At 37.1% G+C, this 16,212-nt stretch overlaps 2 long non-coding RNA genes across 2 annotated transcripts in view; one reads left to right on the forward strand and one right to left on the reverse strand.

Moving 5' to 3' along the window:
• Positions 1–1,290: 1,290 nt before the first annotated feature.
• Positions 1,291–6,908, reverse strand: LOC147571997 (uncharacterized). Its single transcript, XR_015246609.1, has 3 exons — positions 6,837–6,908; positions 5,668–5,736; positions 1,291–1,365 (listed from the first exon to the last, which is right to left on the reverse strand). It is a non-coding gene; the product is annotated as an uncharacterized LOC147571997 (long non-coding RNA).
• A 91-nt stretch (positions 6,909–6,999) lies between these two features.
• Positions 7,000–16,212, forward strand: part of LOC147571998 (uncharacterized) — a 60,393-nt gene continuing 51,180 nt past the window's right edge. The window contains exons 1-2 of the long non-coding RNA XR_015246933.1: positions 7,000–7,301; positions 8,630–8,836. This is a non-coding gene — a long non-coding RNA (uncharacterized LOC147571998). The remainder of the gene's footprint in view (positions 7,302–8,629; positions 8,837–16,212) is intronic.

Consider the following 16,212-nt stretch of genomic DNA (forward strand, 5'->3'; position numbering starts at 1 on the left):
TAAAATAAAATAAAATAAAATATAAAATAAAATAAAATATAAAATAAAATAAAATATAAAATAAAATAAAATAAAATAAAATATAAAATAAAATAAAATAAAATATAAAATAAAATAGCAGCAGCCCAGATCACTGACTTCTTTGTTGTTATCATACCATCAAAGAAGAAAGGGCTGTAGCACTGTCACACCTTGTCATGTACTTTTCATAGCTGCACCAAGCTTTATTAGTGTCCCTAAAAATATGGGTGCTTCAAGTTCCCGCCCTCTTATGAATATTTAGTGGCAACTTGAATAAAGCAGCTGCATGATTAATTTAATTTTTCTTTTCTTTTGAAAGTTAGTGATGTGTGGGCAGAATGCATTTGGCCAGTGAAAAGTTTTTAAAAAAGTGCACATAAAAAACTAAACCAACTGACTCCAGTGTAATTCAACCTGCAGTGGTGGACATTGTCAGATCCATAGAATCTGGAAAGCTGGAAGAAAGAAATCGAGTTCTCCTCCTCTTCCCTCATGAGATAATCCCCTCTACAGTTTCATGACCAGCTAGATGCTCTTCATTACATCCTAGTCAGGAATTTTCTTTTCCCCTCTATAGCTAATGTGTCAGCTGATCTCACTGTCATCCCTTAAATGCACGACAATTTTTCTAGATTCCTTCTGAAATTTTTTTCTAGGTATCACAAATTATGATATCCACCCCTGGCATGAGATATCAGAGAATCTTCTAGGGAGAAGGAGCAAGGGGCATGACTTTCAAAGCACTAAATATTTTCAAAAGTTCGTTCAGCCAAATGGAGATTTACACAATCCTAAGTACATATCATTTGTTTATGAATGTTTCCAGGTCTCCATACAATTTTTTTTACCAAATGGTAATTTTTTTAGCAGATATTCTGATACTCTCACCATACTAGTAATTTTTAAACTGTATCTTTTTTTTTTTTCAAAGTTTATTTATTTTTGGGACAGAGAGAGACAGAGCATGAACGGGGGAGGGGCAGAGAGAGAGGGAGACACAGAATCGGAAACAGGCTCCAGGCTCTGAGCCATCAGCCCAGAGCCTGACGCGGGGCTCGAACTCACGGACCGCGAGATCGTGACCTGGTTGAAGTCGGACGCTTAACCGACTGCGCCACCCAGGCGCCCCTAAACTGTATCTTTTTATTAAGGTTGTGATATTGTAAACACAGCTTGGCTTATTTTACACATAAAATTAATGCATATGTAACCTATTAGATTCAGAAATTAATTTATAAAAATAATGTATTTTCAATTTTAAGTTCTTACCATTCTTTAAGTGCTCTAACATCACTGCTCTTCTTGTTCTACAGCCTTTTTGTCAAATGTAATCAAGGACTTTACCTGAAATATAAAGCCATAAGTTTTCCCACCCACAGGTGGAAAATTGAAGACATTTGTTTTATCAGGAGCTGGATAAAGAACAAGAAAAATTGAAAAGAGAAAAAGGAAAATTGAAAATGTTTTAACTCATATTCTCCAGGCTGCAGAAGACTGTGACTTCAAAATAAAGTACTTCCTTTTTTTACTGACTTATTTTGGTACAGGCACTCATCCTGTTTGACTCAGGAATGCTAGGCTTTTATTAGATTTCCCACTCCCAGGTACCTCTGGGAATGCTGAGAGCCGTTGTTATATGTTCTCAAAATCTTTCCTGGTACTCAGCAGTCACTTGGAAAAACCAACATCTTAACTCTGGACCCTGTTCCCTGGCTCTGAGTTGAGTTTCAATTCATGTGTGTTTCAGGGTGAGGGTGTTTTTCCCTCTTCTTTACCTTCACCCCAAGTACAGTGACAACCTCAACCTTCAAGTCCCTAAAGAACAACAGGACTATATGATGCCTAAGAAGACTATTCCTAGAAGCAACCAGAGAAAGGAATTATAATACAGAAGACTTAGAATCGGTTGTAGTTATTTTCAGAATCTATAGTCAAGGGTCTCTTGGCACCATTTTTCCCCCTTAGATCTTACCCTGCCTCACTGCAGTAAAAGCTCAACATCCCTGTCATACTTTTCTTCTTCTACTTCATAGAGTCCTGCTTAAGTCTTGGTGGATAGGCAAGGTGAACTTTCTAAATACACCTCTTCTCCTGTAGTCTATATGCCAACTCAATGAGGCCAGAGAGAAAAGATATGACTTTTCCATCCCTCTGACTCCCCCAGGAATCCTCAATTTCAGCCCTGACTGACCTCTCCTTAGCCTGATCCATGGGGACCATGCATTCTCTTTGGGAAGAACACTATCCCCCACCCACAGGTGTTGGTGTTCCAGGCTTCCCTCAAGAGAATTCCACAATTCAAAGAATTCTCTGTGTATTTCCAAAAGTGTGAAATGCTAAGAATTGAAAAATGTCAATGGAGTCAAGGGAGTTGAGATTAAGCCATAAAGCTCTAGTTTCTGTTTCTAGCATTTTGTGAGTAAATGCTTGCACAGGAAAACTCACAAACACATGCATCCCCTAAGAACAAATGAAGAAAAAATAATAGCCAATCTGAGTCAGAATCATATTATCAAAGAGAACATTTGCTATCCCAGTCTTAAGTACCATCATATGGATTTTTCTGATTTCAGGATTTTCTCAAAAAGAAAATATAGGTAACTTTCTGTCTGAATAACTTTAAAAATCCCACAAACCTGCTCAGAGTAGACAAAAGGATCATAACAAGAAGATAAGGAAAACAAACAAACAAACAAACAAACAAAACCCTCTACCCTAGAAGGCAGAAATTAAGTTCCAGTAACTTAAGACAATTTTTTTTAGAGCAAGTTTAGATTCATGGCAAAATTGAGAAGAAGGCACAGACATTTTTCCTACACCTACTGCCTCCACACGTGCATAATCTCCCCCTTTATCAAATCCCCCAGCAGAGTGGTACATTTGTTATAACTGATGACTCTCCACTGACACAATATAATCACCCCAAATCCACGATTTACATCAGGGTTTACGCTTGCTGTTGTGTATTCTATGGGTTTGGACAAATGTATAATGACATATATCCATCATAATAGTATCGTACAGTTTTCCCACTGCCCTAAAAATCCTCTACCTAGTCATCTCTCTCCTCCTCACAATCCTTGGCAACCACTGATCTGTTTACTCTCTCCATAGTTTTACCTTTTCCAGAATGTCGTATAGTTAGAATCAAGTATGTAGCCTTTTCACATTGGCTTCTTTCACTTAGTAATATGCATTTAATGTTCTTCCATGGGTTAATTATAACTTAGTGAACATTCTATCTTATAATTTTCCTAAAGTGTGTGAACAAGTTTCTATGTGGATATGCGTATATGTTGTGTTATACTTACTCCAGATCCATAAAAATGTCGGGCAGTTTAATATTTATTTTACCACTTGCTTAAAGTTTACTAATTTCTTTATAGCACTTCCTAAATCTAAACCTTTAAAATCACTGAAAATATGTTATACTAAACTTCCAAGCAGTCACCAGCTCCATTTTCGAATAATGTCATGTACCAGGCTTTTAAAGTGTAAACATATTTTCAATAGCTTTGGCCCTTTGTGGTAGATAGAATCCTATGATAACATCAAATGAGTAACACTCTAGTATAGCAAGTGTGGGCAGGACCTAGAACTGGCTTCTGACCAAAGGGATATGGAAAATGCAATGGGATAGTCATGGCCCTGGTCAGGTTACATTTTATAGCAAGCGTGGATGGACATTTCAGATGTAATTAGGGCCTACAATTAGTTGGCTGTAAATTAATACAGAGAAAGATTTTACTGGGTGGGCCTGACCTAATCCATTGATGATTTTGAAAGAGGGTTTAGGAGTCAAAAATTCTCTTTCCTACTAACCTCGAACAAGCAAACTACCGTGAGTTTTACTGTTGCAAGAAAACGAATTGTGGCTAGGGCCACATAAGTTTGTGAAGAGGACACTGGGCCTCAGATGAAACTCCAGCCAAGGGAAGCCCCTCACTTAAACCCCTGTGAGATCGTGAGCAGATAGTCTAGCTATAGTGGCCGTTCCCAGATTTCTGACTCATGGAAAACTGTGAGCTCCTAAGTGTGTTGCTTAAGTTACCAAGCTTGTACTAATTTGTTATACAACGATAGAAAACCAATACTTCTTTAATCAGAAAACATTTATTAAGCACTTACTATGTGCCAGGAACTACTCTAGCATTGGGGGTACAACCCTCAAAAAGACAGGAAAAGTCCTTGCCCTCAAGAAAATTCCATTATGCGCTGAAGGAGTGGGTCACTGCCGTACTCCATTTAATACAACCAGCCTTTTCTCTTTTTATCTGAGTCATGTCAGTTAGTTGGATGTTTTCTGTTTCATTAGGATAACACTAGCTGCTACAACAGAGAGATCTCCATATGTCAGTGTTTTAATATAATACAAATGTATATATATATATATATATATATATTTTTTTTTTTTTTTTTTTTTTTTTCTTGCACAACAATTCTGTGAGAATGTTTGGCATATAGCATTCCACATGATTCAGGACAAAGAATCTTTCCATACTGTGACACCACCATCCCCTCCAGGTCTCATGGTATTTTGCTTACAGATTAAGCAAACACACTTCTCTTTCCCATGGAGAAAAGAAAAGTGAAAGGAGAGAAGGCACATTTGTTTCTTTATCAGTTCGGCTTGAAGTGGTATACCTTCACTCGTATTCCACTTAGAAGAGTTCATCTCATGTAGTCAGCTGTACAACGGCTTCTTAGCAAATAATCTCCATTATGGAAGGGGAACATGGATATTTGCTAGACAGCTGGATGTGCCTGCCAGAAATCTTAATGGCTTGATATTTGGCCTCAGGTAGACCAAACTATATTATGGTCATTGAATGGATGAATGAATGTGCTTAGGTACACATTTGGGAATGATGTAGTATGCGAATTGAGCCCATAGGGTATCATGAACATCTTGTTTTGGTTTGTGCAATGTTCCTTCTCACTTCTGGTAACACATTCTTTGTGCTTTGTCTAGAGCCATAAAACCACTGCCAACCACTGACAGGGGAACACACTGGCCAGGCCTTGTCATTCCAAGTGGACTGAACCAATCTGGGCCAGTCAGGGTTCTCCATGGGGTTTAATAGTTGGAAGGATGCAGATATAGGAGTACCAGCACTTGTCATGCCCTTCATAAGAAGAGCGTTCATAAGAAAGAAAACCTGACAGACCAGTAGTGAAGCCCCAGCCCAATGTTATTTTATTTTCTCATTTTCATTTATCATACATCATTCTTACTTAGATTTTATCTGATCTGGTTCCTAAAGAATGAGCAGCAGGGAGAGACAGGAATTAATTAACAATGAAGACAAGTGTGTGAATAATGCAAGGGAACATGCATAGAAGATGGTGGCCTGACTGGATGACAGGGGGGACAGAGGCTTAAAGGAAGGTACAGTTGCTCAGTAAGATGGGGCCATCCCAGAAAACATCTTTAAAGCTGGAAAATTAGTGTGAGGTTTCTTCTGTGGGTGGTAGGTAGACATTAAAATTTTTTAAAAAAACAGTTATATTGGATCATAAAACTAAATTAAGAATCCATAAAACTTCAGAGTTGGAAAGACGTAGAGATCATTGTATCAAACACTTCTAGTCTCTCTATAATTAAGTTCAAGGTCAAAGTTGAAAGTTGGATGATTGGAAATTTACCTTGTGGGAAAATGAAAAGTGGAATAGTGCAGGGTGATGTCACAGTAGGCTTGAGTTAGGAAGGCGGTCCTGAAAAAGCAAGGATGATTATTAAAAGCATTCCATAGACAGAAACAAAGTAAGGAAAAGTTACACGCATGGAGACTTTAATTGAGGAAATGGAGAAAGATGCTACCGCTGACCAAAACGAGGAAGTTGAGTGAGAATGCCAGTTCAAGGGAAATACCACCAATTCTGTTTTAGATGCACACGTTTGGAGTATGTTGAGTTTCTGAATATAGCCTATCACTCAGGAAAACTTTCCAGTAGAACTAGTTACAGAGCACATATTATGGGCTAAGTACTGTGATAAATGATTTATAGATATTATCAAATTCGATCCTCACCACACTTCTTGGGGGTGTTTAACAAGATGGTTTAACAGCTTTCCCTAAAGTCCCCCAACTACTAAGGGTCAGGGCTGGGAGTTTCGCCAAGACTCAGCTGTTTTCCAGGCTCATATTCTTGATAGTGATGTCTCCCATTGTTCTGCCTTCCTGAAGTCAACCAACATGACTCCGTGACTACCTACATACAGGATCTGAAGAAGGTGAAAGGGATAGATACTCCCAAAGCATAGGTGTATATATAGATGCTTAAATTATTCATATAGACGTAACGTGGTGGCTTTGAAAAAGACATGAGTCACTTCTCAAGTTGTGATAATAAAATGAGAAAAGCGTACAGAATCAAGGCACAGTCTTAAACACCCACATCCACAAGAAAGTCCTCACCAGCAAAAAAGAGCTAACAACAGGGCAGAAAAAGCAATCTCAGAAAACAGAAGATTTAGAAATGGCAGGTTTTAAAGTCTGTAATACCTTAGAAACCAAGGAAGAGGTTAAAGAAGATGGATTTGATTACTTTGGTCAAAAGCAATAAAAAAAAATCAAGCTAAAATTGTGAAAAATAGATTTGGCTATTACCGTACGTAGTGATCTTAGAGGGTATAGTCCCCTATTAATGCAGAACTAGTTTGGGGTGGTTAAATAGAGAATTCGAGGTACGGAAGTAAGAACACTAGGTCTAATCCTGTTTCCACATGGATTTTTGTCTTCATCTGTCTCTACTTCGTATAATCCTAACCGCATATAATCTATATTTCTGCATTCGATACTGTATCAGCATACCTATTTCATTCGGACTTTGATCCTTTGCTATTTGGTCCCCTCAACGATTCTCAGACCAGCCATTACTTCACAGGCATCTACATGTTCTAAAAAGAACAGATATTGCTGTCTGTGTTCTAAATCACAGTGACTTAGAACAGGCAGAAATCCATTACAGGGGAAACCAGTGGGAAAGAGCTGTGTCGTGATAAAGGAAAGCGGACAGCCTTGATAAAGCTTTTTAAAGGAATTCCTTCCTTTCCCCACTGTTACCTGTCTGGCCGCAAATCACTCACAGCCAGACGGAGCTAGGCTTGCAAGAGCTGACTTACTGGCAGAGACCAAACTATGTCACTTCTCAAAGCGGGAGTAGCCAGACCGGCTGCAGAAGCAGCCTTCCTTCTAGATTTCAACATGGAATTTTTATGTGGTTGTGCCTGCTCCTCTTCGGTGTTATAAAACAGTCAAGCAAGATGAATATGGCTGGTAATTTATACTGGAAACTTGCATTGAATTATACTTGGATGACTTATTAAATGAAGGATATTATCAATATTACATCTGTCATAAATGAAAAACTCCACGTTTGAATGGATCTAATCCATTCATTGTTTTATGAGCACGCTGGCCTCCAGAGAGAGTCACAAATCCAAATGATGTTCCTGAGTGATGGATTTTATGTTCTCTTCTCAGGCATGGCTGAAAAATGTGCGAAATCCTTATGTAGAATGAGGGTTCCCCTCTGGCCAAGCATCGAAAGAGTCTTTTATAGAAAAATTTCACGCGACTATCGGAAAATGTTTCTGTCCACCTTCAAAGATTAGGAAAGGCAAGGTGGTGAGTGGCAGATGGGTATCTCGGCGTCAGATAAACAGAACTGCATAAAACCTCTTGTTTACTTAGTAGTCCCCATAAAATCATTTGATACAAGAGCCTGGATTTGGAAGTCTAGGCTTCCTCCACTCAGTGATCATTGTTTAATTCACCCATTGTGTTTTGCAACAAAGCTCAGGAAATTAAAAACTGCAACAGTTTCCTCATTTCCTTAAGCAAATTCCCTATTATATATGATATTTTGCTTTGATTTGTCATGCTTAATCTCTCTTTGGTGAACTGTAATATCTTCCATGAAAGGCAGGATCCATTTTGTGTAAACTCAAGTCTAAAATAAAAATGACTGGCTGGCAATGTTCTTTAGAAGCTTCACACATCCTCTCTTATTTAATCCTATAAGGCCTCTATAAGATAGGTTATATCATCATACTAATTTTCAGGTAAGAAAACTGAGGAATAGACAGTGTTGTCTGTTTCTCTCAAAATAAATAAATAAACTTCAAAAACATAAAAAAATAAAGTAAAAATTGCCTAATGTTAAACACTGTGCTTCAGAACTCTGGAACTCTCACTCTTAATCATTGACTATAAGTCCTCATAAAGGCACTTTAGAACAAAATCTCCCAGTGTGAATATACATTATTCTACTGATTGAAGAGTGTCTAGTGTAACAGATGAAAAAGGGATCTCAACAAAGCATATCTTTTTGAAATTTCATAGTAGGAATGAGGAGTAGTAACTAAAAGCTTCAGAAAGAATAAATATCACCCACTCAGAAATGGAGAATCACATGACGTAAGGCATTTTAAACCAAGTTTCATTACTAGAAAGAAGATCACAGAGAACATTCTCAAATTTGGGAGAAGTAAATTTTAGCCTAGAATTTTATGCCCAGTCTTTTAAGCAGTAGACGATAGAATGAAGACATTTACAAACAAGTATGATCTGTGAGAACTTACCTGCTATGAATTCTTTTTTAGGGAGCTCCTTCTGAGTGAACTGCAGCAAAAGCAAATGAGCAAACCAAGAGAGAAGACACCGGATTTGGGAAACCATGACTGAGATACAAGAGTGTGATAATACCAGAATCATGTCCAGGCCCTACATCCTGAGGAATCCTGAGATCTCTGAGCCAAGACTGAAGCCAAATAAGGAAAAGCTTCAGGGGAAGGTCATTAAGGAAAAAGGTAATTCATTAAAATTTTTAAATGGTGTCGTGTTTGTAAAGAAAAAAAGAAAGATGACTCTTTTAAGTCATTGACATGGAGAATGGAAGAGAAGGGATATTTCAGAGAGAGGAATTAATAGTTTGATGATGAATATACTGGGGAAAGAATTAACAATGGGCAGAAGTAAGAAAAAAGAGATTTTGAAACAGATGAGAGAATGTATGCTGTGTTTCTAAGATGACGACGTTAGAAATTTATTTTATCTTTCTGACTAGGCCACCTCCAAAGTGTCTTTTTTCGACTCTCTATTATCTGACTGGGAAGATACCTTTTTTTGTGGGTGATGAAGAGGAGGAGGGATACTAAAAGGGTTTTCTTCCCCCATCCCACCTCCACCTTTAGGGAGTCACCACGGGAAGTCAACTAGATGAGAAAGAGACTAGATTTGTAAGCAGAATTGGCCAACCTGACCAAGATCTAGAGAAACTTTTTATGCAAGTTTCCAAGTCTACGCTGGTATTGCAAGGGTCAACTGGGGAAGGAGGTGAGGAGAGACACCTTTAGCAAAGGAATCAACATTGAAGCCTGGAGGAGTTAGTCAAGCCAAAGTGAGCAGTAGGGGAAACTTTCCAGGCTGAGGGAACAGCTTGGCAAGAAGTGAGAAGACCATATCACATTCTGGAAACTGATAAGAAGTTGTTCCATGTGACTAGATTGTGAAAGATCTCAATTCATGTTTGAAAAAAACACACCAAAAAGGAGGCGAGCAGTTCAGAAAATCCTTGCTGGAGGGATGGACCTTCCAAACCTGAGCCAGTCAATGTGAAACGGTTCCGAATCCATGTCCAAACACGAGGAACTGATGTCCCAATATATCTAAAAAATAAGAAACCGGAACAAACGCATGTGAGTAGAGCGGTAAAATTTTATATATAAATCCACAAAGCGAGAAAAATAGTGGAAAGAAAATGTGATCACACTGAGTAAAGAGAATTTCCATTGTGCTCAGACATGACGAAGAATCAGCTATAGGTCTGGAAGCCTGAAGTAACAGGAAGAGCGTTTGTAAACTACTTTCTCATTATGAAAGTCATGTATGTTGGATGTTCCTATCCCAGATGGTAGCACTGGTTGCCCCCAGGGTGTGTTGGGGCTATGGCTCCAGGTGATGCTTGGGGGAAGAGTGTGTATAAGATGGAGTCAGGAAGTGAATGCCCCTTGCACAGTCTCTGTTCATATCAAGGTAGCTGGGCCAGTAAACAGGGACCTGAAATGAGGCTCGCTAACCTAGAGGAGACCATTTGAAGTCTAGTCAAAATAGCAATCGCTCAAAGACAACCACTGCCCTCTGAAATTTGAACAGTGACAGGAATCAAAATTAATTGCGGACATTGAGGACGTTTTCTGATCCACACCAGTATCACATCAAAAGCGTTGTGTTTCTTACTCTAGGGGTACACGAGCATGTGTGTTTTTCATACAAAGGTTGTATTTGCTGCTTATGCTTTTCTTACTAACCATGTTCCACATATTTTGGCTGCCTCTGTATTCTGCTACCATTCCATAACCATGAGATGAGAGAATAGAAGAAATTATTCAGGAAGTGAGTCAGCCGTCATTTTGACAAAGTATACTCAAATGTCTTATGGGAGCTCCTTCACCCTCCAGAAGGAGACACAGACAGTGGACTTCTGATACCAAAGCACAGTTGTGGGGAATATAGCTTTTAGCAAGAGGAAAAGGCTGAGGCCTAGAGAAAAGAAGGCCAGGAGGAAGCAACGTGGGGTTTTTAGGAGAACAGGAAGTGTTTGAGAAGCACATGTGGGCAATGGATTTCGCTGGATTAGAAGTTCGGGGACAAACGTTTATACGAAAAATAACATGCACATTTATCTGTAATACAATCTCTGCATATATCCCCTGAAAATCCAAGTGGCTGAGGATTCTGTGGCGTGAGGCCTCAGTCATTTCTCTTTCCCTTAGGGACATAATTAATACTCATTACCACTAAAATAAAATAACTAATAAATACTTTTAAAGTACTCACTAGATATCTATATACAATGGCTTCAAGATAGAATATATCTCTTTGAAATCACAGAATTCTTTTGTAAAAGGAGAATAATGAGTTTACTTTTCAAAAATTAAAAAAAGGGAAGATACACGCAAACTCTACTACATTTTTTTCTTATTACAAGTAGATTATGAATTCCTTTTATAAAATTTAGAAAGTACAGATTAGCGAAACTACACCCAGGTTTTTCTACAAAACAAATTTGAATCACATCCTAAGCATACCATGAATATACTTACTTATCACTAACTGGTCTCCACAAAATCATTTTTAATGATGGTTTACCATTCCATTTTATGAAAATTCTATAATTTATATTGTCAGTTATCAATGGTGGGATATTTGGCTTCCTTTTGCTCCCTCCTCTTCTTCATTTATTGCTTTTAGAACAAATAAGGCTGGTTTTTGATATTTCTTATCCATTTTTAAAATTTTTCAAAGCTTCAAAGGGAAAACACTATATCTCTATATATGTGGGTACATGATCTGTATGCATTAACAATGAAAAAATAAAATAAAAACTTCCCTTTAAAAAATTGCCATTGCCTTGGCCAAGAATTAAAACACTTAAAATGGGGCTGCCTGAGTGGCTCAGTCGGTCGAGCCTCCGACTTCAGCTCAGGTCATGATCTCGCGGTCCATGAATTCGAGCCCTGTGCCGGGCTCTATGCTGAGAGTTCAGAGCCTGGAGCCTGTTTCAGATTCTGTGTCTCCCTCTCTCTCTCTGCCCCTCCCTGCTTGCTCTCTTTCCCTCTCAAAAAATAAATATTAAAAAATAATTTAAAAATACTTAAAATGATTACAAGAAGAAACGTAACCATTTCTTTTGGTTAAAATGCTAAAATCAATATACGCAATTATCTAGTGGGGATGAAAGTTGCATGTGACAAGAAATATCTGGTCTATGTGAAGATCTATCAAACATCTACAAAGGGAAAAAAGACTTGATTGCCATTCTCAATTGACATCCCACATTCAGATTTATGTTATTAAAATAATAGATTACTTAGGGTAGAGAAGGAAGTGTCATGTTTTTTTCCAAATTCAGTCTGACAGGGAGGTGTTAGGCCTAAGAGCTTATAGGAAACCTTTAAAAATTAAACTTATTTTCATTTCTGCTTGAATAAAACGTTATTTTGAAATACATCTCTTAGATGTGCAATTGTACAATGTACCTGCCTTCCACTAGTTTTTAAGTTTTATTTTATTTATTTTGGGGGGGAAGGGGCAAAGAAACAGAAGTCCAAGCAAGAATCATCCGTGCTGTCAGTACAGAGCCCCATGAGGGGCTCAGTCTCACAAACCGTAAGATCGTGACCTGAGCAGAAATCAAGAGTCACTTAACCAACTGAACTATCCAGATGCCCCTGCCTTAAAATTATTTATTGACTTAGGGTATATCCCAAACTTGGTAGTTTCTTCATGGTCTAATGTTAATGAACTTTCATAAGTAAAATTTCTGACTCAGTAGGCAGCTGGGCTTCTAGAATATGAATTCAAACACTCTCCTTTTACTCGTCAGCCTATGGTGTTTACACATATGGGTACATCTGCTATTGCCCTAAGAGTGCATTACACCCTCCTACTTATCCTGCTCTCTCATTAGACAGGAAAGTTCTTGAGGACTGGGACCTTATCTTTCATGTCTTTGGGTCTTCATTTTGTTAAATAAATTAATCGTCAAATTGCCTCTTTGTTGAGTTGGCAGGTGTACATCTTCAAATACATTTGGTAGAAAGGACACTGGCTTCTGGAAGAATATAAAACTATTCTAGGGGCGCCTGGGTGGCTCAGTCGTTAAGCGTCTGGCTTCAGCTCAGGTCACGATCTCGAGGTCTGTGAGTTTGAGCCCCGCGTCGGGCTCTGGGCTGATGGCTCAGAGCCTGGAGCCTGCTTCCGATTCTGTGTCTCCCTCTCTCACTGCCCCTCTGTCCCAAAAATAAATAAACGTTAAAAAAAATTTTTTTTAAATAAAACTTCTAAATGTTCTGTTTTGTACTTATCACCACTTATTTATCTGTTCTCAAGTACTCATGGCTAAGGCATTTTAGGCAAGAAAATAAAACATGACGTGACAATGAAAACAGCTTGAGATTAAACTGACCCTCACACTTATCCCATGAAAAATCAAACTGAGCCCTCCGTATTTGATCTAGTTATTGAAATGGATGACAGATAATCCCACAGTAAGATGATACTAACAAATAAATTTTAGGCTTCCATGTTGAGGTGGGAAGATTTTCTATATTTCTCTCAATCTCCTTTCTGGTGTTTTTAGAACTCATCTTCTATATTTGGGTCCATAAAGTTGGGAAGTTCAATGACCCTGAAGAATAAATGAGCAAATAATAAGGTGAATGTGAGACTTGGTAGACTATAATTGAAACCCTTTTTTTTTTTCTAAACATAAGAATTACTTTTACTCACATTTTCCTTTAGACACAAGCAGACTATTAAACTGTACTTGAACTGCTTGTTTTAAAACATATATCAATACTATCCACATCAGGCTCTTTGCTAAGAAGTCTGTACTGTGCCAATAGCAAAGATGATATGCAGGACAGGGTTGAATATCAAAATGTGCCTCTTAGTTGACAACATTTTGTGCAGGTTGAGTCACTCATACAAAGGAAATTTACTTCATTTCTATTTATTTACAATATCTTAGAAATGATTTGATGGCAAGCCATTTTCACTAAAAGAGAAAGAGTGACATCTGGTGGAATAACTTAAATTTATCCCAAAGTCCTGTCCTTAACATTTCTACTCTCTCAAAATAAGTGTTTAAAATACAAGTTCTCTTCCTGGAGAACAAATGTGTCTCTATGATGGGAACTGGCACCTGCTCTGTATCTTGATATGATTTTATGGTACCAACACCAGTAACAAATTCCCTTCTGAAAAATAAAAATATGGTGATTCCTCAGTAACGTCCATAACAATAAATCTTTAAAAAAAAAAAAAAGAAAAAAAAACTGATAATAAGAATTTGAATCCTCTACCCTTCTAGCTATTTGAACAATGCAACCTGAAAGCAGCAAGCTATAAGCTATGTACAAAAGTATATAAACATGCTCATATATATGTATGTATATTATATTTTTATATACAGATCTTCCTTAATGATGAGGTTTTGTCCCAATAAACTCATGGTAAGTTGACAAAGCACTTAATACACCTAACCTATTGAACATTATAGCTTAGCCTAGCTTCAGGTTTAGATGCTCAGAACATTTACCTTAGCCTGGAGTCGGACCAAATCGTCCAACACAAAGCCTGTTTTATAATAAAGTGCTGAATGTCTCATGTAATTTACTGAATACTGCACTGAAAGTATAAAACAGAATGGGTCATATGGGTACAGAATGTAAGTACATTGCAAGTACTTACATTGTAAGTACATTGTTGTTTATCCTTGTGATCACACATATGACTGGGAACTGCAGCTAGCCCCTGTCCTGCATCACAGAAGAGTATTGTACCACATTTTGGTAGCCCAGGAAAAGATCCAAATTCGAAACTTGAAGCATGATTTGTACTGAATGCATATTTCTTTATCACTATCGTAAACTTGAAAATTTATAAGTCAAACCATTGTAAGGCAGGGACCATCTATATGATATATTTAGTAAATTATATATGTGTAATATATAAACATAATTGTGAGTAAAGGCAATATGGAGGAAAGTGCAATATGATTTTATAATGTTCAAGAGGGGTTGACCCAGACCATCATAAATTTATAGGTCTTCAAATGCCTGTGGAGCATATAATTTTTTAATTAAATAATAAATGAATGTGAATAGTGAACCACAAAATAGCCATAAATTACAATGTCCAACACCCATACAGCAGCCACAAAGGGTTAATGTTTCCATGATTACTAATTGTACTAGATGTCCTGGAATGTGAGTTATTTGCAGGCATTGTGTACTACAAATTAAAGCCAATGGTCTCTGTAGGTTACATGGAGTGCAATCTTGAGAGATAGTCACAGTCTTAGACTTCGATTCCCACAGACCTGGGTTAAAATCCTGGTTCCACTAGCTGTGTAAATTGAACAAGTTACATAATTTCTCTGTATCTTACTATCTCAATCAGAAAAATGGGGACAAATATCAATGGAGTTGTGGGTATTAATTGGAAAATATACGTAATACATTTCAGCAGGGTGACTAGAAAACAGTACTTATTAGTCATTGGTATGTTAGCCTATTAACCCCTTTGTGTTTCACATATTTAACTGTAATATACTGTGTGACATAATATGTTATATTACAAATTTATTGTTGTGTAAAAGTTTCTTGGAGGGTACTGTTTTATGTTAATAAGAAATGTCAGAACTACACAGTATTTGAGAGCTTGGAGTCAAGAAAAAGGAACTTGGAGCAGACAGATAATGCAGAGGATATTAATAGTAAATTATTCTCAAACAGATAAGATTCATAAAATAAAAAACAGAATGCTATAAGAACAGAATTTTTAAAGAATGAGGAATAGCTCTTTGGAATTCAAAATACAGTAATGGAAATAAAAATTTTGATAGACTAACTGAATGATAAAATTGTGGAACATTCCAGAATATAGAAAAAAATTCAAAGAGATTAACAATAAAAAAGACAACATAAGAAAAATAGAAGATGCAGGTACAACGTTTGACTAATAAAAGTTCTAGAAAGGAAATGAAAAAACAGACATCCAAAATTTGTTTTCAAAAAACTAATGAAGAACATAAAAATTTCCCAGAATTGGGAAGTTGAAGTTGCTAAAGTCTCCCATACAATGAATTTAAAAATTTGCACATTAATGAATATCATTGAGAAATTTCAGACTAATAAGAATAGAGAGAATTTATTGAAAAATTATCAGAAGGAAAACCAACAAACAAATTCAGAATATACACAGACTTCTTAACAATAGTTGTTGAAATTAGAAAACAATAGTGTAATACATGCCTTGTTATGTACAAGGAAACCAACCCCCTAAGGCAATCAGCAGATTTCTCAGCAGAAACTTTGCAAACAAGGCTAGAGTACCATGACATGTTCAAAGTGCTGAAAAGAAAAAAGCTTACAATCAAGAATACTCTATCCAGCAAGGTTATCATTCATATTTGAAAGAGAAATAAAAAGTTTCCAAGACAAGCAAAAGCTAAAAGGGTTCATCACTACGAAACTGTCCTTAGAAACAATAGTGAAGGGATTTTGTTAAACTAAAAAAAAAAAAAAAAAAAAAAAAAAATGGCACTCATTAATAATAAGAAAGCACACAAAAGTAAAAAAATCTCACTGGAAAGGTAAATATATAGTAAAGGTTGTGG

The sequence above is a fragment of the Puma concolor genome, chromosome F2 (assembly GCF_028749965.1).
Source record: "Puma concolor isolate L17-30 chromosome F2, mPumCon1.1.hap2, whole genome shotgun sequence".
Taxonomy (NCBI): domain Eukaryota; kingdom Metazoa; phylum Chordata; class Mammalia; order Carnivora; family Felidae; genus Puma; species Puma concolor.